Below are 23567 nucleotides of genomic sequence, written 5' to 3'. Positions count from 1 at the left end.
TGTACCCTTTCTCATACCTGACATCCAGTCAATCAGCAAATCTGGGTAGCCCTGCCTTCAAAATAGCTTGATTCTGAAATATCTCATCATCTCTGCCACTACCACCTCAGTCCAGAAAGGATTTTCTCATCTAGATGATTACAACAGTCTTATAAGTGGTCTTTGTTTTTCCACCTTTGTTGCCTACCATCTCTTCCCGCAAAGCCCTCCAGTGAAATTCTGACCCATGCTACAACAAGAATGAACCCTAAGGACATTATGCCTAGTGAAATAAGCCAGATATACAGGACAAATATTGTAGGATTCCACTTATAGGAGGTAGCTAGACTAGTCAAACTCAGAGACAGGAAGTAGAACAATGGTTACCAGGGACTGGGGGGAAACATAATGGAAAGTTTTTACTTAATGGGTACAAAGTTTCAATTTGGGATGATGAAAATGTGCTAGAGATGAATAGTAATGATGGTTTCACAACAGTATGAGTGTACTTAATCCCACTGAAGTGTATACTTAAAAATGGTGAGAATGATAAATTTTATCCAAGAAATTCTAAAGCCTCCAATGGCTTCCTGTCTCATTTACAGTCAAATCCAAAGTCCTTATCAAGTCCTACGAAGCCCTACCTCCTGCCACCACTCTGACCTCCTCTGCTACCATCTCTGCCCATCACACTGACCTCCTTGCTGTTTCTCAGTCAAGACACTGACACTCCCACTCAAACATGCCAAGCACTGTCCAGCATCAGGACCTTTGTGTTTGCTATTCTTTCTGCCTAGAATCTTCCCCCTCCAAAAGTCCACCTGTCTATCTCCTCTACTTCATCCTGTTCCTTACTCAAATGTCACTTTTAGAGCAGCAGTTCCTAACGAAAGTACCACACACCCCCACCTCCATTGTTCACCATCCCTCTAACCAGCTTTATTCTTTATTTTTTTTATTTTTTTAAAGATTTTATTTACTTATTTGACAGAGAGAGACACAGCAAGAGAAGGAACACAAGCAGGGGGGAGTGGAAGAGGGAGAAGCAGGCTCCCTGAGGAGCAGGGAGCCCGAAGCGGGACTCGATCCCAGGACCCTGGGATCATGACCTGAGCCGAAGGCAGACGCTTAACGACTGAGCCACCCAGGTGCCCAAACCAGCTTTATTCTTTAAAGCACTTACCAAAACTGACATGTATTTTCTTATTTGTTCAGGTATTGTCTGGCTGGCCCCATTAGAATATAAGCTGTCTGAGAATAAGGATGTTTGTCTGGTCCACCGATAGATCCCATGTTCCTAGAACAGTGCCTGACATATGGTAGGCACTCAAAATATACTTGTTGGATGCATAAATGAATGAATTTTACCTACCCTCCACAAGTGCCAAAAGATAGTAAACCAAGAGATTAATTAGATGGCTAATTTCCAGATAAGTAAAAAGGATTCTCTTAGAGGAAGTATGCCAAACCCAGTTGCTTTGTGGGGTTTGTTTTTATTTTATTTTTCTAATTGTGAAAAACATGTTCATTACTGAAACTTTGGATCACACCAAAAAGTAAAGAAGAAAATAAAAGCCACTCCATTCCCATTTACCACTACTGATATTAGAAAGTTTCATTCAAGGGGTGCCTGGCAGGCTGAGGTGGAGGAGCATGTGACTCTTGATCTTGGGGTCGTGAGTTCAAGCCCCACATTAAGTGTAGAGATTACTTAAATAAATAAACTTAAAATAAAAAAGAGGGGCGGTTGGCTGGCTCTACTGGTAGAGGGTGTGACTCCTGGTCTCAGGGTCATGAATTCAAGTCCCACATTGGGTATGGAGCCTACTTAAAAAAAAAAAAAAGCTTCATTCAAGATCTTTTTAAATTCAATTAGCCAACATATAGTACATCCCTAGTTTCAGATGTAGAGTTCAATAATTCATCGGTTGTGTTTAACACCCAGTGCTCATCACATCACGTGCCCTCCTTAATGCCCATCACCCATTACCCATCCCCCCCCCAGCAACCCTCAGTTTGTTTCCTATAGTTAAGAATCTCTCATGGTTTGTCTCCCTCTCTGATGACTTCCCGTTCAGTTTTCCCTCCCTTCCCCTATGATCCTCTGTGCTGCTTCTTATGTTCCACATATGAGTGAAACCATATGATAATTGTCTTTCTCTGATTGACTTATTGCACTCAGCATAGTACCTTCCAGTCCCATCCACCTTGGTGTAAGTGGTAAGTATTCATCCTTTCTGATGGCTGAGTAATATTCCATCGTGTGTATATATATACATATATATATATATGTATATATATACATACATACATATCACATCTTCTTTATCCATTTGTCTGTTGATGGACATCTTGGCTCTTTCCATAGTTTGGCTATTGTGGACATTGCTGCTATAAACATTGTGGTGCATGTGCCCCTTCAGATCACTACATTTGTATCTTTGGGGTAAATACCTAATAGAGCAATTGCTGGATCGTAGGGTAGCTCTATTTTTAACTCCTTGAGGAACTTCTATACTGGTTTCCAGAGGGGCTGGATTGCATTCCCACCAACAGTGTAGGAGGGTTCCCCTTTCCCCATATCCACACCAACATTTGTTGTTTCCTGACTTGTTAATTTTAGCCATTCTGACTGGTGTGAAGTGGTATCTCATTGAGGTTTTGATTTGGATTTCCCTGATGCCGAGCAATGCAGAGCATTTTCTCATGTGTCTGTCGGTCATTTGTATGTCTTCTTTGGAGAAATGTCTGTTCGTGTCTTCTGCCCATTTCTTGACTGGATTATTTGTCCCCAAGGGGTGTTGAGTTTGAAAAGTTCTTTATAGATCTTGGATACTAGCCCTTTATCTGATATGTCATTTACAAATATCTTCCCCCATTCTGTCGGTTGTCTTTTAGTCTTGTTGACTCTTTCCTTTGCTGTGCAAAAGCTTTTTATCTTGATGAAGTCCCAATAGTTCATTTTTGCCCTTGCTTCCCTTACCTCTGGAGACATGTCTAGCAAGAAGTTGCTGTGGCTGAGGTCAAAGAGGTTGCTTGTGTTCTCCTCTAGGATTTTGATGGATTCCTGTCTCACATTTAGGTCTTTCATCCATTTTGAGTTTATCTTTGTGCTACATTTCTATACATTAACAATGAGACAGAAGAAAGATAAATTAAGGAGTCAATCCCATTTACAATTGCACCAAAAACCACAAGATACCTAGGAATAAACCTAACACTTATGAAAGAAATTGAGGAAGACACAAGGAAATGGAAAAACATTCCATGCTCATCGATTGGAAGAACAAATATTGTTAAAATGTCTATGCTACCTAGAGCAATCTACACATTCAGTGCAATCCCTATCAAAATGCCATCAACTTTTTTCACAGAGCTAGACAAATAATCCTAAAATTTGTATGGAACAAGAAAAGACCCCGAATAGCCAGAGGAATGTTGAAAATGAAAACCAAAGCCGGTGGCATCACAATGCCAGACTTCCAGCTCTATTACAGAGCTGTCATCAGCAAGACAGTATGGTACTGGCACAAAAACCGACACATAGATCAATGGAACAGAATAGAGAACCCAGAAATGGACTCTCAACTCAATGCTCAACTAAGGCTTTGACAAAGCAGGAAAGAATATCCAATGGAAAAGGGACAGTCCCTTCAACAAATGGTGTCAGGAGAATTGGACAGCCACATGCAGAAGAATGAAACTGGACCATTTCCTTACACCATACACAAAGATAAACTCTAGCTTTTTAATGTATTTTTTATGCATTTTTCTTAGCCTGAGTGCTCTGAAAAGCAGAAACAAGTATTGAAGTACTGACACTTTATTTGGAAGGGTTGCAGGGTGAAGAGAAAAGGGAACAAGAGCGAGGCAAGGGGAGATCTAAAGTATTTCCCTGTGAGGTCTTATCATGCTGGCCACCACTTCATGACAAGCCACGATAGAGTCCCAGCATGCCACTCGGCAGATGTGTTCACATGGCGGGAGGGACTCTGGGAGGTTCGCAAAGGTTTGCACATCGGAGTAGCCCAAGGAATGGAGAAATACGGGAAATTACTGCTCACTCCTTTCTGTCACCTCATTCCTATTGATCAGGCTTCACCCATGTGGAACTAACTTTCTGCAACTTCTAGGTTACATCAAACAGCCTCGTAGCACGGGAAACCAGATCCTGTGTCTCATGGTGTGTGACATTTCAACAGAGTCTGGAAGTGAAGAGACCACTTAGCGTCACGCACCAGTCAACAAAGAGAAAGAAGGCAGTGAGATTTTCAGAAGTTGCACAAGATTTGTATCAAAAACAGTATTTTAAACAAAACTGGGACCATACCACACAGGTTACTTTTATCATCGAGATATAATTCATATACCATAAAATTCATCCTTTTAAAGTGCACAATTCCATGGTCTTTAGTGTAGTCACAAAGTTGTACAACCAGCACCACTATCTAATTCCAAAACATTTTCCTCAATTTGAAGAACTCCCATATCTATCAGCAATCACACCCCATTTTCCCTTCCCTCCAATCCCCAGAAACCACTAATCAACATTCTGTCTTTACGGATTTGCCCATTCTGGACATTTTCTATAAACGGAATCATATAATATGTGGCCTTTTGTATCTGGCTTCTTTCCCTTAGGCTAATCTTCTCCAGGTTCATCCACACTGTACCATTTATCAATACTTCGTTCCTTTTTATGGTTGGATAGTATTCCATTGTAAGGATATACTGCATTTCATTTGTCCATTCATCAGCTGATGAAAATTTGGGCTGTTATAATTTTTTTGGGCTATTATGAATAATACTGCAATGAACACTCATAAACAAGTTTTTCTGTGGACATATGTTTTCATTTCTCTTGAGTATATATCTAAGAGTGCCATATTTTCTTAGGTTAGCTTTTTGCATGTTTCTCCCTTTTTTTACTGAAAACCAAACCTATTTTAAAATAATATAATGAGATAACTCTGGAAATCCCAGGTTTTATTGGTGTCATTACTTCTGATAGTTGCTGTTTGTTTGTCTAGTGGCTTATGACCTAATTCTGTAAAGTTTGTATTCTTTGTTGTGTGTGACCACTGCAATGTCTACTTAGTTTAATGGTCAATTTCTTTAAAAGCCTGAAACCAAGGAGCACCTGGGTGGCTCAGTGGGTTAAGCATCTGCCTTTGGCTCAGGTCATGACCCCAGGACCCTGGGATTGAGCCCCGCATCAGGCTCCCTGCTCACTGGGGAGTCTGCTTCTTCCTCTCCCTCTGCTCCACCCCACTACTCATGCTCTCTCTCTCTCTCTCTCTCTCTCTCAAATAAATAAATAATCTTTACCCCCCCAAAAAATGCCTGAAACCAATACATTGCCCAGTGTTTGTTGAGGGGCTCTGTGTATATATTGGGGAGAATGCTTTCAACACTCAGACAGTGGAAAGGCAATTTACAGTTCTGCCTGAGCTTTTACTTCCTGCTTGCACAGAGCCTTAAGGTTAGCCCGAGGTGAGAGCTTAGGCCTTTCTGTGTCTTCCTGAGCATGCACACAGCCCTGGTCATATGCACAGCCACATGTATGAACACAGCCTTCTAGACTCCCAGAAATATTTGGAGATTTTCAAAGTCCTTTATGATGATCTCGTTCTCTAGATTTTCCTTTAAGTTTTTTGGTTAGCCTGTTTGCCCAATGTTATCCACCAACTAAGGCACCCATCGATGTTAAGCAATTATCTCTGATTGTTCTTGACAAATGCCCCTGGGGAAAAGGCTGTTCACACTGGGTGACCTCTGGGTCAAGTCAAATAATGACACAGCCTTGTGAGTAGAATCTTCCAGGGAACCACCAGACAGGTCAAATAATGACACTTCTCTGGGAACAGGTCTATGAAGTAGTTCCAATCCTGTTCTGTACCTTCTGGTGGCTGCCAGTCTACTTGTTTTCGACAGGATTACAGGGTGTTCATTTTCAAGGCAACTGCAGAACTGGGCAGAGGAGGATGAGAATAAGGCAAATTAAAATGCCACAAAGCTCACTATTTTTACTGCAATCCAATAATTTTTCTTGAATTAACATTCTCTTGATTTTGACAATTTTGCCAATTTTATCACTGCTTTTATGGAAGAAAAGATTTTGGACATCTTTACTCTGCCATTTTCTCTGACATCACCCCATACAGTTTTACTATTTTTTCAAAGTAAACATTATGCCCAATGTGGGGCTCAAACTCACAAATCCAAGATCAAGAGTCACATACTCTACTGCCTGAGCCAGCCAGGTGCCCCTCACCCAGACAGTTTTAAATGTTAATTTTTTATTATGCATGATCATTTTCCATGTTCTTAAATATTCTCCAAAAACATGAATATTAACAGATGCATAATGTATCATCTTACTGATATTTATTTAATCATTCTTTTATATTGCAACTTTTAGATCGTTTTCTATTTTGCCTCTCTATAGATAATGATTTGATAAATATTTTTTGACTATATCTTGAAATCCTTTTTTAATCTAAATTAATGGATCCAGGAATGCTGGTTTAAAGACAAGAAACATTGTTAAAGCTGTCTAAGTAAGGAAGAAATAGAAAGCCAGCTGCAAGTAACAGAAAAGCTAACTAACAACTGGGATATTTATTACTTACATAACCAAGAAGTCTGAAAGAAGGTAGAGAAACTCAATGAAATCGTCAAGAAATCAAAATCTCATATTTTTTTGCTCCAACATCCTCAGAATGTTGACTTTTTATCTGTTTGCTTGTTGCTTACGGTAGCAAGATGGCTCCAAGTCTCCCATGGTCACATGAGCAAAATTCAGGAAAGTAGAGGTGTATGAAGACAAGACAGTGAGAGCGACTCCTCATATACCACTATCCTTAATCAGGAAAGAAAATTTTCCAACAAACCTAGCAGAATTCCTTTACTGGGTTATTTCCAATATCTGTCACATAACCTTCATTAACTGTTAGGGAATCTAAGAACACAAGGATCTGGTCCTTTCCAGATTCAATAATGAAATAAGAGGTTTGATATAACTGCTGAAGGCTCAGCTTTATTAGATAGCAAAACTCACAATAGTGCTGGATAACGAATCACCCCAAACTTAGAGTTAAAAAACGATAAACATTTTTTTTTCTTGCTCACATCTTGGAACAACTAAAAACTGACTGAACTAGGCTGGGTTTCGCTAGTCTTGCCTATGGCTGGGCTCAGGTGTGCTCTTTGCATGGTCATTTTGTTTGTTTTTGCTTTTACCTTTTATTGTGAAATAAAATACAAAGAAAATAATGCAAAACAAATATATATATATATATCTTAGTGAATTATTATAAGACAAACACCCCTGTAACTACCAACCAGGTTAAGAAATAGAACTTTGCCAGTTCAATTCCTTCTATCAAACTCTCTCTAGTGATGCGTGGCTGGCTCCGTCAGTAGAGCATGTGACTCTTGATCTCAGGGTCATGAGTTCAAGCCCTGTGTTGGGTGCAGAGCCTACTTAAAAACAAACAAACAAAAACAACTCTCTAGTCATTCTGGTTGCCTAAAACTTGTTCTCTAATAAATTCCTCAGGAAGTACTCATAGGAATAATAGTCCCTAAGTGCCTGCATGTTCATAACAGCTTGCCTGTGTCCTTTATACTTGAATGTCACATTTTCTTAAGTATCCAAATACTCTTTTTCTGACAAAGTGTCACATTAAAAATAGACATGATATCCTACAACCCAATAATTGCACTACTAGGTATTTACCCCAAAGATACAAATGTAATGATCCAGAGGGGCACTTGCACCCAATGTTTATAGCAGCAATGTCCACAATAGCCAAACTATGGAAGGAGCCCAGATGTCCATCAGCAGATGAATGGATAAAGAAGATGTGATATATATATACAATGGCCATCAAAAAGAATGGCCATCAAAAAGAATGAAATCTTGCCATTTGTAATGACATGGATGGAACTAGAGGGTATTACACTGAGCGAAATAAGTCAGTCAGAGAAAGACAAATACCGTATGATTTCACTCATATGTGGAATTTAAGAAACAAAACTGATGAACATAGGGGAAGAGAAAGAAAAATAAAATAAGATAAAAACAGAGAAGGAGGCAAACCATGAGAGACTCTTAACTACAGGAAACAAACAGGGTTGCTGGAGGGGAGGTGTGTGGGGAGATGGGGTAATGGATGATGGGCATTAAGGAGGGCACTTGATGTGATGAGCACTGGGTGTTATATGCAACTGATGAATCATTAAATTCTACCCCTAAAACTAATAATACACTATATGTCAACTAAATTGAATTTAAATACAAAAATTTTTAAAAGTCTAATGACAAACTTCCTTCCTTCCTTTATAAGCCACATATTCTTTTGGCCTAGATGTCTGAAGAGCTTTTTTCTTTTTCTTTAAAAAGTTCAGAAATTTCACTAGAATATGTCTTAGTGTTGACCATTCAGTTCAATATCTCCATATGCATAGTGTGCTCTTTTAATATGTGCTTTCAAATCTACTTTATTTCAGAAAAACCTTCTCAAATTATACCATGTAGTATTTGTTCAATTCTCTTGCTTCTGTTTTCTTATTCAGGAACTTCGGCTCACCATGTGTTGGATCTTCTTTTCCTATGTTCATTCAATAGTTGTATTGTTTTTCAAATCTTTATCTCTTTCTAATTTATCTTTTATTTTTAAAATTTCCCTTCTTGGGGTCCCTGGGTGGTTCAGGCACTTAAGTGTCTGTCTTCAGCTCAGGTCATGATCCCTGCGTCCTGGGATCGAGCCCCGTATTGGTCTCCCTGCTCAGTGGGGAGTCTGCTTCTCCCTCTCCCTCTCCCTCTCCTCCTTGCTCATGCTTGCTCTCTCTCAAATAAATAAATAATTTTCTTTAAAAATTCCCTTCTTTTCACCTTCTATTTCTCTTAAGTCAATATCTATTTATTCACTGGATTCCTCATAGTTTATTCCCCATTTATTTTATTTCTGTATTTTTGCTGATCTCTCTCCCTTCACTTCTGAGTTTCTCTATTTCTCATTAATATTTTCTTTCATGTTTCATATTGTTTTCTTAATGACATTCCTTTCCTGAAGATATTAGTCTTTTAGCTCATTTTGAAATAGTTCATTAATTTCATTTTTTCCTTTTTCTGTCTCATTTTTTTAAGCAAGTCTTTATGCCTGCCTTCATTATCTGTGGGGACATTATTCTCATTCTCATTTTCCTTCCAATAACTTTGTATGAGATTTAGTCTCAATACATTTCTGTTGATCATTTTTGTATGAATTAAGTATGAACTTTCAGAAGGAACCTTTGCACAGGATAAGTTTTCTAACTTCATAAAGTTACCTATTCTGTTGTTTTTCATGTAGTGCGAGATTTGTGAGATTTCCTGGCTATATTCCCCTGACCCACTTTTATCTGGACCTTCTTTTCCTTCATCTCTACCATGCCTTTTCTCTCCCAGCAGGTTCCTTGGGGACAGGCCCTGTCCCGAAAGGCCAGCTCACCTAGCTGGTGAATCCTGAGAGCTCCGAGGGGCTAGACTGCTCCAGACTTTCAGACCTTACCCCAGGCCCCCTGCAGCGCCCGCTAATCAGAGCAGGCAAAACAGGCAAAACTGTTGTTCTAAAATGAGCCTGCTGAGCTTCCCAGGGAATGCCTCTTGGATGTTCTAGGGGGGTTTGTTGGCAGGTTTGCTAGATGCCCCGCTGCTTTCCTCTGCTTCTTCCAGCACAGTTGCTGTGACTGCTAATGACTTAGCCCCACTCGCTTGTATTTTAGACTTCATGAGAACCCCTTCTCACCTGGCTTTGTTGGAAATGCCTGTGGGTTTTGGTTTTGCTATTTAATTGTTCTGTCTGCCTTTCTGTGGAGATTAGGCAGGTGCTAACCACTATTCTGCCACTACCCCTTCGTCTTCCCAAATTCATGTGTTCACTCCAGGGCCCAGGCGGAAGGGGCAGGAACACAAAGAAGAAGCCATTGTGGTAAAAGGAGAAATGCAAGAGAACAAACTCGAAACCAGAGGATGCTTCAACCTCTGCTTGCAGCACACATCTATTAACATTCCTTTGGCCCAGAACAGCCACAAAGCCAAGTACAACATCAACATGCCAGAAAATATACTTTGTTTCTAGGGAAAGAAACTACAAAATCATGCAAAGAACATGATGAAGAATTGGGAACAATACCACAATATTCCACACCGACCAACTGTATCTGCCCCAAAGGCTTTTTCTAAATCTTGCTAAATTACTTTCTGGAAATGGTTTAATTTGACTTCCATCCCCAGATCTGGGAGTGCCCATCACACTACCACACTCATCTTTATTGAATATTTTTACATTGTCGCTAGTTTCATGAGTAAAAAAACGTATGTGTGGTTTAATGTTTGGATTACACTTCTTTTACTTCTGTGAGGTTTAATATTTTTCATTTATTAGCCATTTCTCTTTCTTAATGACTTATCTGCTCATGTCCTCTATCTATTGCTCTAAGGCAGATCTTGTTTTTCTTGTTGATTTATAAGGCCTCATTACATATTAAAGATTTTAATCTTTATCTTTCATATTTGTTACACATATTTGTTCCAATTTATCATTTTCCTTTTCTCTTTTGTATCATTTATCTAATTCTGCATAACAAATTGCCTTAAAACAGTGTTCTAAACCAAGAAAAACATTTATTATTGCTTATGAATCTGTGTCAGCAGTATGTATCTGATGGCCTGGACCAGGCGTGGCTGATCTCTGCTGGGCTCATTTAACGAGTCTGCTGTCTGCTGGTGGTATGGTTAGGGAAGAGATGGTCTGGGATGGTCTCACTCACATATTGGCTGTTGGCTCACAGCCAGCTGGTGCAGTGGGGATTACTGGTTTTGTTACTACCATACCTTTTGATTGTATTTCTATTATCTTTTTGGTATACATTTAAACTTGTTATATATTCAAAGCTATTGTTCTTTTCCTATGTGATTTCTTTATTGTTGTCATGCTGTTAAAGTTATTCCCCAGTTCCAAGGTCTGATAAATATTCACGTAGGTTTTCTTCTACATTTCTGTTCTTGCAATTATTATCTCTAGGTCTTTAATCCATTGGAAATTGATGAATGTGAAGGAAGAATTTAAATGGTTGTTTTTACACATGTAGCTAACCAACTATCCACACACTATTAATGGAGTATTCTTTCCTTTTCCCGTGGATTGGTGGTATCACCTTTTATCACAGAGTGGACTGTGATACAGTCCTTGGGTCTGCTTCTGGGTTCTTGTCTTTGCTTCATTGACGTTTCTTGTCTGTGGGCTCTTGCACTGCCCGACTCTACATAGGCAATGGGTGGAAGGAACTCGGGGTTGGGTGAGATTATCGCCATTATGCCTGCAAATTAAGTTCATACTGCATAGCCTTTCTGAGGCCCAGGTCTCAAGATGAGCTCTGAAAATTCAGGAGGGAGTCACAGGGGGATCGATCCAGACCTCGCAGAGGGCAGAAGCCTCTGAGCAGAGGGAGGGCACTTAAAAAGACGAGAATCCTGGGCGCCTGGGTGGCTCAGATGGTTAAGCGTCTGCCTTCACCTCAGGTCATGATCCCAGAGTCCTGGGATCGAGTCCCGCATCGGGCTCCCTGCTCCTTGGGAGCCTGCTTCTCCCTCTGCTTCTCTCTCTCTCTCTGTCTCTCATGAATAAATAAATAAAAATCTTAAAAAAAAAAAGAAAAAAAAGATGAGTATCCTAACCTAGCATTTGTTGTGAGAACAGAAAAAAGAGCCATAATTACAATCCCGATAAGAAGAGAAACGCTCGGCTTTTCCCACCATTATCTGAGGTACCTGGGGCGCTCCTGTGAGACTGGAGTCCCAGAGGGCCATGTGACCCCGTGCACGCAGAGCCCCTAGCCGGGCGGTATGAAACGGCAGGCTGTAGTCTTTCACCTGTGGCCGGATATATGATATTTATTGATTTTCCTCTGAGTAACAGGTTTAGTGAAGATTGTCAATTCTCTGGGGGGATAAACATGAAATAGATATTCCCCCCCAAAATCTATCAGTTATGCTCTATGAAACCTCCCTTTCCCACTGGGTAGCAGGCTCCATTAGCTAGCTAGCTAGCTAGCTATATCTCCCCCAGTCTGATTCTATAACTTTTCATCATTTTAGTTATCAAAATCGTTTCTCCCCAGTTATTATGATTCATCTCTGTCCAACTTAAAATTTCAGTCTTCTAGTTGATTCAAAGCTTTCCTCTTTGTCTTGAATGTAGGCGAGGCTGCAGGCTTTCGGAGAGTTGCGGGTGGGGAGGGGAGTGAGGTCATGGCCTTCTCTCTCCCACTCCTCTCCTTCCTGCGTACCCCTCTGGCTTCTGGGAAAGAGGAAGAAAAGGGGCAAAGCTGAATATGCCCTTTTGTGATCTGTGGCAGAACTTGGGTCCCCAGGGCTCACCAAGTGGTCCCAAGGCCTGCCTGCCCTTGGCCTTCCGTGCCAGGCAGCTTCCGGTGGTCCCCTGAGAAACATGGCTTCCTCTTGCTTGGCCCCAGCCGACAGCCTTGTGCAGCACTGCTCCAAAGCACACCTCTCTGCCCAACGTGTGGCCACCTTCCTGCATGTCTACGGCCCCCAAACTCTAGGGCTTGTGAGCAGAAGGATCCATCCCTATTCTTAAGCCAGGAGCTTGAGAGGATGATCCCACTTGCCTCACACCATCCTGTTACATTTTCATCCTATAGCCCCGGGTGCCAGGTTCCTGCAGATCACCAATCCCAGAGCTGCTGTAGCCCTGGACTCTGTACATTCATCTGGGCTCTTGATGACCTACATGTCTTTATATTACATTTATTTTGATGACTTGCATTATTTAGTAACTCACTATAAGAGCTTAAGATTTGATATAGAGGTGGAGTCACTTTCCTAAAACCACCCACCAAATCAGCACCATGCTCAGATTAGAATGTAGTGTCATTGCGCTCTCTCTCTCTCTCTAAAATAAATAAATAACCTTAAGGGGGGGCGGTGCCTGGGTGGCTCCGTTGGTTAACTGTCTGACCCTTGGTTTCTGCTCAGGGCATGATCTCAGGGTCCTGGGATCAAGCCCCCCCCCCCAATCCTCAGAGTGTGGAGTCAGCTCGTCCCTCTACCTCTGCTCCTCCCCTCCCCTTGCACACGCCCCCCGCCCCCATCCTGTCTCTAAAATAAATACATAAATAATTTTAAATTTAAAAAAAAGGATTTAGTGTCAGAGTATAGGGCCCAAGCATTTTCCCATCAGGATAGGGTTGGTCAGGCTTCTGGAAGGACCAGAACTGAGAACCCGGACTTTGCTGTCAGATCTCAGTCTGAGTCCTAGACGAACTACTGCGTAGCCAGGCAATCTTGGACAACTTAGTTAACTTAGTTTCCTCATCTGTAAAATCAGAAGAAGAATAACAGTGTATAGCTTATAGGTTTATTTTGCTTCAGTGAGACCACGCTAAGCAAAGCCCAGGGCTGGGCACCTAATGAGTTCTCACTGATGGCAGCCCTTTCATTTTGGCCTTTGTTTTTGTTGTTTTTATTGAGGCATAATTGATATATAACATAGCATCAGTTTCAGGTGTACAACTTAATGATTAGCTATTTGTATATACTGCCAAACTATCACCACAATAACATCTGTCACCATACACAGTTACGATTTAATCGTCCTAGTGAGGACTTTAAAGATTTGCTCTACTGGCAACGTTCAAATATGCAATACGGTATTATTAACTATAGTCCTATGGGAGTTATTGTTGTTCTAAATAAGAAACTATCCTTAGGCCACTGCTAAACTCACATAGGTCCAAACATCACTGCCTTGCAGGGGGTTGAGTCATGTATTACCGGGGTGAACTCCCACACCGGGGACCCGGTGTGTCGCTGTGGTCCTTTCATCTCTGGCATGACTGTTCCAAGCATGCAGTGAGACAGGGTGGGAGCAGGTGCAAGGAGTGGCTATGGATTGGTACGTACGCACAATCACATTAATTTGCCAAAAAACAATTACTTTTTATGTTTTCCACTTGCAGAGACCATGTACTAGAAAACTCTTATAATATTATTTCGTGTTTCTTAAGACTTAGACCTACCACTTTATGACAAATATTGCCAAGTCGTGGTCAGGAGTCAATTCACATTAAAGAAGAGCAAAGATTATGGGACTATCGACCCTTGAAAAAATCATTCATGGGAGGTTCATTATTCACATTGCGTTCACGCTCAACCCACCCTCTGGGTTTCTTATTTTACACTTATTTCCAGATTAATAGCCCAATTAGAAACCTATTGACTAAGGCTGTACTAAAGGCAATGACCCTTCACGCTACAAGCTCGCTCTTTTAAAATCACCCTTAAAACCAAAGGAAAATTGCGTTGGCTCTCCCATTCCTGGACTCACTCCGCCCCCTAGTGCTCACTCACACACTTGGGCAATTGAGAGTCTCCTTTGTTATTCTTTTCTTCCTAGGACATGAACTGACACCCTGTCTTTCCCAGCCCCTAACCCCCATCAGCCTGTTCTGTGTAGATAATCAACCCAAAGGCTCAGATGTTGTTTCTGTCCCGTGTATTTGAAATTAATTTAGCATATCCATCTTATTGCGTGTTAAAAAGTGTTTCTCAGCAGATTGGTTAGGATAAACCTCCATGGGGAAAAGCGAAGGGGGTGGGTGATCTCTCCTGGGCCTCCCCCCCTCCCCCGGGAGTGGGGTCACGGCCGTACCAGGAGGTAGAGCCCTGGGCAGGCCCCTCGACTCCTTCTGAGGCCTGGTTTCCTTGAGCGTCAGGGGAGAGGCCCAGGCCCCGGGGTCTTGCGTCTGTTGCACAGGAGAACCAGGTGGTGACTGTGTGGGAAGAGGGATGTGGCTTTCAAGTCCTCTGGGACTAGAAATTCACCTTTCTCAGCCTTGAGCTTCCCATCTTGTAAATGGACACAATGACCTTACTCTGGCAGTCACGTCATTTACTTGCGGTGCCTCCCTAAGCCCTCTCTAGCTGCCCCCAGTGCAGGGTCTGGGGACTTGCTGCAGACACAGGGTCCCCGAGTGCAAGCCAGGCAAGGAGGGCAGTAACTACGCACCTGCATTCCTGGCGGACTCCTGGCAAGATTCTCTGTAGCCCTGAATTGGGAAGGCCAGAGGAGTGGAAAGAGACCAAGGACCAGGAGGTCTGGATTCAGTCTCTGTGGCATCATGAATTGTGTGACTTTGGCACAGTTGTGTCACCTCGTTGGGCCTCAGTTTCCCCAGCTGTCAAAGGAGGCAGCTGGGTGGGGGCGGTGAGGATTCTCTAAGGACGCTTCTGACTGTAGCATTCTGAGAGTCTGAGAGAAAATAGCAAAGCTCTTTGAAAACAGTAAAATCTGCCCAGTGTAGGTCTTACTACTTGAACCTCCTAGAAGAAAGAGACAATGTTAATTATTTGAGCAGCTAATTTTTTTACAGCACCTCCGTGTGTCAGGTCTTAGTCTAAGCTCTTCACTTACATGAACAGCTATCTGTAGAGTTATCCCGGCACAGCAATTATTAATGTGCAATTAATAATTAAGTGCTTTGTGGGGGATGATTTCTAAACAGGAGTCTGATCAATAAGCCAGTTGGGGGGGGCATCTTCAGCTAATTAAGGGGGCGACTCCCTGTCTCTGCTATGAAAAGAAAAATGTCACCAAACATTACACACAGCCTGAGGGGTACGGATAGAGGGGGGAAGGGGCTGCTGTTGCCAGGCAACTAGCTCCTCATCACTAATCATGTGCATAAAAGCCCTGGGTCTTCGTTTTCTGCACAGCCAGTGGGCCTCCCCCCTTCTCCCACCCCCTGCTCCCCACAGCTGGCCTTTGGGCTCTGATTCCAGACACTTGGACCTTGAAATAAGCCCGGGACCCCCTCAGTAATCCAGGGTGGACTCCGCTGCAAGAAAGCAAAATGAGAAAGGATTCTTTGTGTTCATCTCAGATGGGAGGAAGGTCTGGCACAGATATTCCAGAACACCCTTCCCTATATTATGGCCTTTTGAATGAGCCATCACCCCAGAGGCTTGCTCAGATTTGAGGAAAATCCCTTTCTGACCCCTGCATTCAAGGAAGGCTCTTGCTGTTTGCCATGTGGATGCTGAGCAAACATGTGGGTCCCTGGGCTAGCTTTCAATGTGCTCTGCAAACACTTCTCTCTGAATACAGCCAACTGTCCAATTAGGCAAGATGTAAGCCTCTTCCTCTGGGGATTTGTCGTCTTAAAGAGCAAGGACCCGGTGTGACCAGAGAGTTTACATAGCACGTGTCCTACAGAGGAAAGGCTCCCACTGGGGATGCTGTGGTCCCACAGGGGCCCAGTCATCTTCCGGGAGGGAAGTGCAGAAGCCTGTTGCATCTGCGGTGCGTGCAGGCTCAGGAATAGCCGACATTATACTAGGTGTTTGCATCCGCTTCCCTCTAAGGCACACAGGCGTTCGAGGAGGATGGACGGCTGCTTTCGTGCTGTGAGGGCAAATACTAGGTTTGGGATGTGCTACTGGAGTTGTCGAAGGGCTGCCTGGGTCTATTCAAAAAAAGTCATTCCAAGCATTGACTGAAAAGATAGACATCACCCCAGAATGTGGACTGTACCACCAAACCACTTATCTTCCACAGTCCGAGAGCTGTCCTGGTCAAATGTCTGAAGTTCCAAAAGGGGAATCGTCTTCCCTGGGGATCCCTGAAGGGCTGGCACCACCCCCAGCAGGTGTCCCTGGAGAATGGCACATGGGGGGACACATTTCAGCCACCTGTCACGGTGCCCCCTCCCCCGCTTTGCTCACGTCACGCTGTCTTCCTTACTATTGCTCCAAACTCCCCATGTCAGGCCTTTGCACTGTCCCCTAGATGCCCTTGCCCCAGATATGTGGACGACATGAGACCTTCTCACCCCACCCTGTCTAAAATAATAGATCGACCATCCCCACTTAATCTCTCCACATGCCAATTTTTTAAAATATTCTTCAAAGTCCCTGAGTTTTCCTTCCTTTCCTCCCTCCCTCCTTCCCTCCTTCCTTCCTTCCCTCCTTCCTTCCTTCCTTCCTCACTCCCTCCCTCTCTTCCTCCTTCCTTCCCTCCATTCCTTCCTTCCTCTTTCTCCATATCTCCCTCTCTCCCTCTCTCTTTTTCTGTCCATCTGTCTGTCCACCCATATATTTTATTTGTTTACTGCCTGTCTCATTTACTAGGGCATAAGCCCCATAAGGGCAGGACATCTGCTGCCCCCCTGACACCTGCCACAGTGGGTGCCCGGGCCATGCAGCCAGCCCTCAACCCACATTTGCGGAGTCATCATGATTCCTGTGCTTCCGTTCTGTGCCAGAGAGGCATGAGGCTCTCACATCCACATCCCCCAGGCACCCAGAACTTCTCTCTGGAGGAGCTGATGTAGGAGTTTCTGGTGTATCTTTAAGGATATTTTATGTTTATTCAAACAAACACACATACAGAGCTATATTCCTCCCAACCGTCCTTTATAAAACAGTAATAGTAGAGTACTTTCTATTTCTTCTACATCTTGCTTTTTTTGCTTTGTATATCTTGAAGATCATTTCGTATCAGTTCAAATAAAACTTCCTCCTTTTTTTCTACCACTGAGCAATATTCCAATGTATGGAATATCCTGATGTACAGGAATTTATGTATTTGGTCCCCCACAGATGGATACGTAGGCTGCCTCTCATCTTTTGTTGCTGCAGAGTGTTGCAAATAATCTTGTGTATATGATGCATTGTGCATACGTGATCACATCTACAGGATAGATCCTTAGGAATCAAATTGCTGAGTCAAAGGGTATGTGCACCTGTAATTTGGATAGGTATTAACAAACTGCTCTCTACAGAAACCCTATCTACATTCCTGCCAACAATTTACAAGGGAACTTATTTCCCCACACCTTCACCAAACTTTCTTTTATCTTTGCCAACTGGATAGTTGAAAAGAGATATCGCAGTGTAATCTTATTTTGCATTTTCTTCTTGTGAGTAAGGGTCACTATTTCTCCATCTGTCTGAGAGGCATCTGTATTTTCTTTCTCATGAACTGCCCATTTTTTTATTAGAAGGCTGGTCTTTGAAAAAAAATCCATCAATAGGAGCTCTGACATATTAGAAAAATGAATGTTGGCCGTGATATAAGACACAAATATTTTCCCCTAGATGCCATTTGCCTTCGGATAAAGCCACTGTTTTCTGCCTTATAGAGTATTTGTGCTCTACTGTGTTCATATGTGTGTGTTTGAGACTGCCACCTTCTAGTTCACTTTTTAAATACTTGATTGTATGTTATTCTGTGTTTAACTGTTTTCTTGGAAGCTGCATCTTTTATCAGTTACATTGAAATTGGTGCTTCCTGGATGGGGTTTTAGGATTCACTCTCAACTCTTGACAAATTGAGAGACTACCCTATACCTTGAAGAATCTTGAGATTTTGGGGAAGTACCCAAACTGTGATAATCCTCATCTGTTTGATATTGGCTTTTATAAATCTCTGTTTCAGAGAGTGACATTTTTTTGACTCTTTTTCAGGATTTCAGAATGTACCACCTGCTTTGGTCTTTAATCATCTCTCCACTCGTTACAGGTGCAGAAGTTTGAAGCAGCTGGAGAGCATTTGTTCCCAGAGAAAAGGATCCCCTCCCTCACGTCACTCTCCTTGACACACCATGCAAGGCACCCACCACGCACCCAATGTCACCTCAGTGGGCCTGCTCTCCCCGCGCCTGGCATTCCACGGCCTCCAACATGGGTGTCCCCCACTCGCTCCCTCTCTCCCTGCTGCGACTCCTCATTTCTTGGCCTCTGCCCTCGGCAGACTGGCCATTCCTATCTCCTCACTGTAGCCTGTGCACAGGAGTTCACCCAGGTTGGCTGGGGCCTGAGTCGTGTTCGCTCTTTTGAAGAAAATGAATACAAAATTACCAGAACAAAATTAAATATGAAAATACATAGATGGAGAATACAACAAAAACCATAAAGTTTTGAAAGCTGGAAAAGACCACAAAAACACCAAATACAGAAAAATTACATATTAGTTTGTGCTAGTTGTCTGACATGCTTCTAAAATACTTTTTCCCCTCCTTTTTGGCTGAGATTCTTCCTATGACAATGACAATAAGTTTGAGATACCATTATCCATAGGAAATGTAGAAAGAGACTTCAGGCTTTTTCCTAGCATGGCTGATCATTTAGAAAAGTGTGCTTTAGCTTCATGACCTGGTACTGGTAACGTCGTGCTCAAACATAGTCTAGCACTATGTTTAGCACTAGTCTAAAACATATCATTACGATAGAATGCATGAGTCGTGCACCTGCACGTGCACGCGCGCTCACTGTTGTTTTAATCTTGTAGGGTTAGATCCACAGGAATAAATTCCATTTTTCCATGGTTTCCATCAAAAGAGAAAAGCATGTATAGTGTGTTTATGTAGCATTATCTGGTATATTCCTGAGAGGGGAGAATTTAAATTTTGGCCAGAAGTCAAGAATTCAATCCCCCGCTTTATGATTCTTTTTCAAGGGACCAACATTTGGCTCTGTATGTTTCCAACTCATTTCTCCTCCTTGCCCCACATATTCCTGGTGGCAGTCGCCATGGGACACGCTGGTATCATGAGGCCACCCCTAGCCCTGCTCCTTGTCACCAGGCTGGGGGAGTCAGGACCGTGGGAATATTCTTAAAAACCACTCCTACACCCGGCCAACAAACACACTGAAAACAACTGGAGGCCGTATAAATATATTGCATTTAACACACAGTAAACGGACCCTCATCTCCACCTGCCCAGCGCTGGTTCTCAAAAATGCCCACGGTCACGGCAAAGCTAAGGAGAGCGAGGGTTTACTAGAGGGAAAGTGGAGATGGAGGCTGACATGGTCCTCCCAACTGCAGCTAACGTAGCCCCTAAAAATGGCGCAGAAACATATGAACTTGAGTCCCAGCCAGGGCTGTGGAGGGTCTCCCCTGAGTGAGTGGCCTTGAAGCTTACACTTCATTTGCTTCCAGAGATGCACTTCTGCCCCTGCTGTCCCCATCCCCCACTGTCTGGCCCTCATTCAAAATAACTTGTGTACATGTAGAGACGGTTTTAATCTCCAGGGACAGAAACCCAACTGAAACCAACTGAACAGAGGATATACCGATTCATGACCTGCCAGCCTCGGGAACAACTGGAACCAGTGACTATAGGCTCCCAGGACTCTCTCCACATCTCGGTCTCCATCTCCACCAGCACAGACTAATGCCTCGCCCTTACGGGAGGCTTGATCTCCAGCAACCCCAGAGCGTGGCCACTCAAGGGACTCAGACTGGGCCAGTGTGGATCACGTGGCCACTCCAGCACCTTGAGGGGCAGCTCCCCACTAGACGTTCAAGGTTGGAGTAGGGAAGAAGGGAGGGGTGCTATGGTAGACAGAACAACCATCTCCCAAAGATGTCCCAGCCCTAATCCCTGGAACAGAGAATGTGTTACCCTACATGGCAAAGGGACTTTGTGAACGTGATTAAGTTAATGATCTTGAAATAGGGAGATTATCCTGGGTTATTCAGATGGGCCCAATATAATCAAAAGGTCTTTTTTTTTTTTTAAGATTTCATTTATTTGAGAGAGAGAGAGAGAGAGCATGAACAGGGGGAGAGAGAGAAGCAGGCTCCTCACTGAGCAGGACCCCAGGATCATGACGCAAGCCAAAGGTAGACACCCAACAGACTGAGCCACCCAGGCGCCCCCAGGAGGTCTTTATAAAAAGGAGGCAGGGGAGTCAGAGAAAGAGGAGATGTGCTGATGTAGGCAGAGGTCAGAGTAATGGGGCCATGAGCCAAGGAATACTGGCAGCCACCATGACCTGGAAAAAGCCAGCGAACAGATTCTCCCCAATTGCCTGCAGAAGGATTGTAGCCCTGCCAAGTGGTTTTACGATTTCCAGAACTGTAAGAAAATGAATGCATGTCACTTAAGCCAGTAAGTTTGTGGCAATTTGTTAGCAGCAGAAAGAAACTAATACAGGTGCTGAGCAGACGATAAAACGCATGCCCACTGAGCCCCCTCTCTGCTCCCCGCTAGTCCTACCCATCTGCTGTGGGCTGAATTGTTTCCTCCAAACTCATGGGTTGGAGTTCTAACCTTCGGCCCCTCAGAATGTTATATTTGGAGTATTTGGGTTGTATTGGGAGGTTGGATCTCTAAAGAGGTGATGAAGATAAAATGAGGTCATAGGGGTGGCCCCTAGTGCCAGACTGGTGTCCTTACCATGAGAGGAGATTAGGACACAGACACGTACAAAGGGAAGGTGATATGAAGACATGGGTAGAAGACAGCTGTCTATAAGCCGAGGAGAGAGGCTTCAGAAGAAAACAGCCCTGCAGACACCTTGATCTCTGACTTCCAGCCACCAGAACACTGCAAGACGATGTTTCTGCTGTTGAAGTCACCCAGACTGGGGTATTTGTTATGGCAGTGAAAGGATACACCATCCTCCAAGGCAGCGGTGAAATTCTACCTCCTTTCACAAACCGCCTTTGGTGAGCCCAGCCCACAGTGCAGTCTTTGTCTCAGAAAACCTGGTGGCTGAGAGTCACCCCAGTTTAACACAAGGATCACAAACCCTAATGCCTAGAGGGGCCGGGAAGAGAACGGACAGGAGTGAAGTGGCCAAGTATAAGAAACCCGGTGCTTGCAATGCTTGCAAATCGCACCTCCGTGACACACACTGTCACAAAAAGTAGCTTGCTCCCAGCCATCCTGTCTGCCTTTAGCTTCCTCACCTCGCACTGAGGATGGGTACAAGAAACATTCTTCTCCCTTCCTGGAAGTGCTGCGGGTCAAGTGGCAAAGTTAGGGGAGCAAGGCACCTGCCCTCATCCTCCAGGGGCAGGGGCCCATGGGGAGGGGCGAAGTGAGCTAGGCACAGGGGCAGGAGCTGTTCAGCTCCAGCCAGTTGTCATCAGGGCTGCTAGAATTTTCCAATTTTTCAAAAGAAGCTGGAAATCTCCATTAAAAAAAACACACACACACAGGAAATCTGATTTTTTATTATTTTATTTTATTTTATTTTATTTTATTTTATTAAAGATTTTATCCATTTATTTGACAGAGGGAGACACAGCGAGAGCAGGAACACAAGCAGGGGGAGTGGGAGAGGGAGAAGCAGGCTTCCCGCTGAGCAGGGAGCCCGATGTGGGACTTGATCCCAGGACCCTGGGATCATGACCTGAGCCGAAGGCAGACGCTTAACGAGTGAGCCACCCAGGCACCCGGAAATCTGATTTTTTTAAATATTGACAACTTATTCAAAAATTTTAAAAACTGTGCTGGCTACTTCACACCTATTCGGATGGCTACTACCAAAAAACAAAAGTGTTGACAAAGATGTGGAGAATTCGGGACTCTGGTGCCTTGTTGGTGGGAATGTAAAATGGTGCAGCCACTGAGGAAAAGAGCATGGGGCTTCCTCAAAAAATTAAAAATAAGACTTACATATAATCCAGCAGTTCCATTTCTGGGTATATACTCAAAAGAATTGAGAGTACGGTCTCAAAGAGAGGTTTGTACACCCATATTCATAGCCAAAAGGTGGAAGCAACCCAGTGTCCATTGACAGATGAATGGATAAGTGAAATGTGGTATATACGTACAATGGAATATTCTTCAGCCTTAAAAAAGAAGATGGATGAACACAACATGCATGAACCTGGAAGACATTATGCTCAGTGAAACGAGCCAAGCTTGTTATTTTATTTCACAAAAAGACAAATACTACATGATTCAATTTATATGAGATCCTTAAAGTAGTCAAAATTATAGAGGCAGGAAGTAGAATTGTGATTGCCAGGGGCTGGGGGAGGGAGGAAAGGATGGGGAGTTCGTGTTTAATGGGACAGAGTTATAGTTCTGTAGGATGAGAAAAGTTCTGGAGATAGATGGTGGTGATGGTTGCACATTACGAATGTACTTAATAGCACTGAAGTGTACACTTAAAAATGGTTAAGATAGTAAATTATATGGTATGCATATTTTACTAGAATAAAAAAATTGGAGGGGGGAAACCTTTGCTGGCTACAGCTGTTATTGCCAAACAAGACGCATTTAAGGGTTAGGTTCAGCCCACAGGCTACCAGTTTGCCATCTCTGGTTTCACACTTAACTTTTTCTAGTTGCTTCGTGTGTTCATGTCTTATTTAGCCAACCAGAAGGTGAAATTCTACGGAAGGAGGACCCGTATCTTAAACTCCTTTTGGGGGCGCCTGGGTGGCTCAGTGGGTTAAGCGTGTGCCTTGGGCTCAGGTCATGATCCCAGGGTCTTAGGACCGAGCCCCACGTCGGGCTCCCTGTTTGGTGGGGAGCCTGCTTCTCCCTCTGCCACTCCCCCTGCAGTACACGGAGCTGTGAGCAAAGGGGGCTGTGCTGCAGAGGCTCCGGGAGTGGAGAGCGCACAGCCTTTGGAGCACGGAAAGGACATCCCCCAACTGGGATGTGGAGATGGTGTCGGGAGAGGTGAGGCCCAGAGGGTAGATGAGTTGGGAAAGTGGGCCTTGGAAGTCACACTGAGGAGCCTCACTGCCATCGCAGTGGGAGAGGACAGC

At 43.5% G+C, this 23567-nt stretch overlaps 1 protein-coding gene across 1 annotated transcript in view; it reads right to left on the bottom strand.

Annotated features, from left to right (window-relative positions):
- The window catches only part of TMCC3 (transmembrane and coiled-coil domain family 3), a 351112-nt gene that overhangs the window by 18906 nt on the left and 308639 nt on the right, over positions 1-23567 (bottom strand). The gene's annotated exons all lie outside the window — the stretch shown is intronic.

The sequence above is a fragment of the Callorhinus ursinus genome, unplaced genomic scaffold (assembly GCF_003265705.2).
Source record: "Callorhinus ursinus isolate GAN/ISIS: 27379988/994484 unplaced genomic scaffold, GSC_fseal_2.0 scaffold14, whole genome shotgun sequence".
Classification (NCBI taxonomy): Eukaryota; Metazoa; Chordata; class Mammalia; order Carnivora; family Otariidae; genus Callorhinus; species Callorhinus ursinus.
Note: the sequence above shows the minus strand (reverse complement) of the source record. Positions and strands in the feature narration are given on the sequence as shown.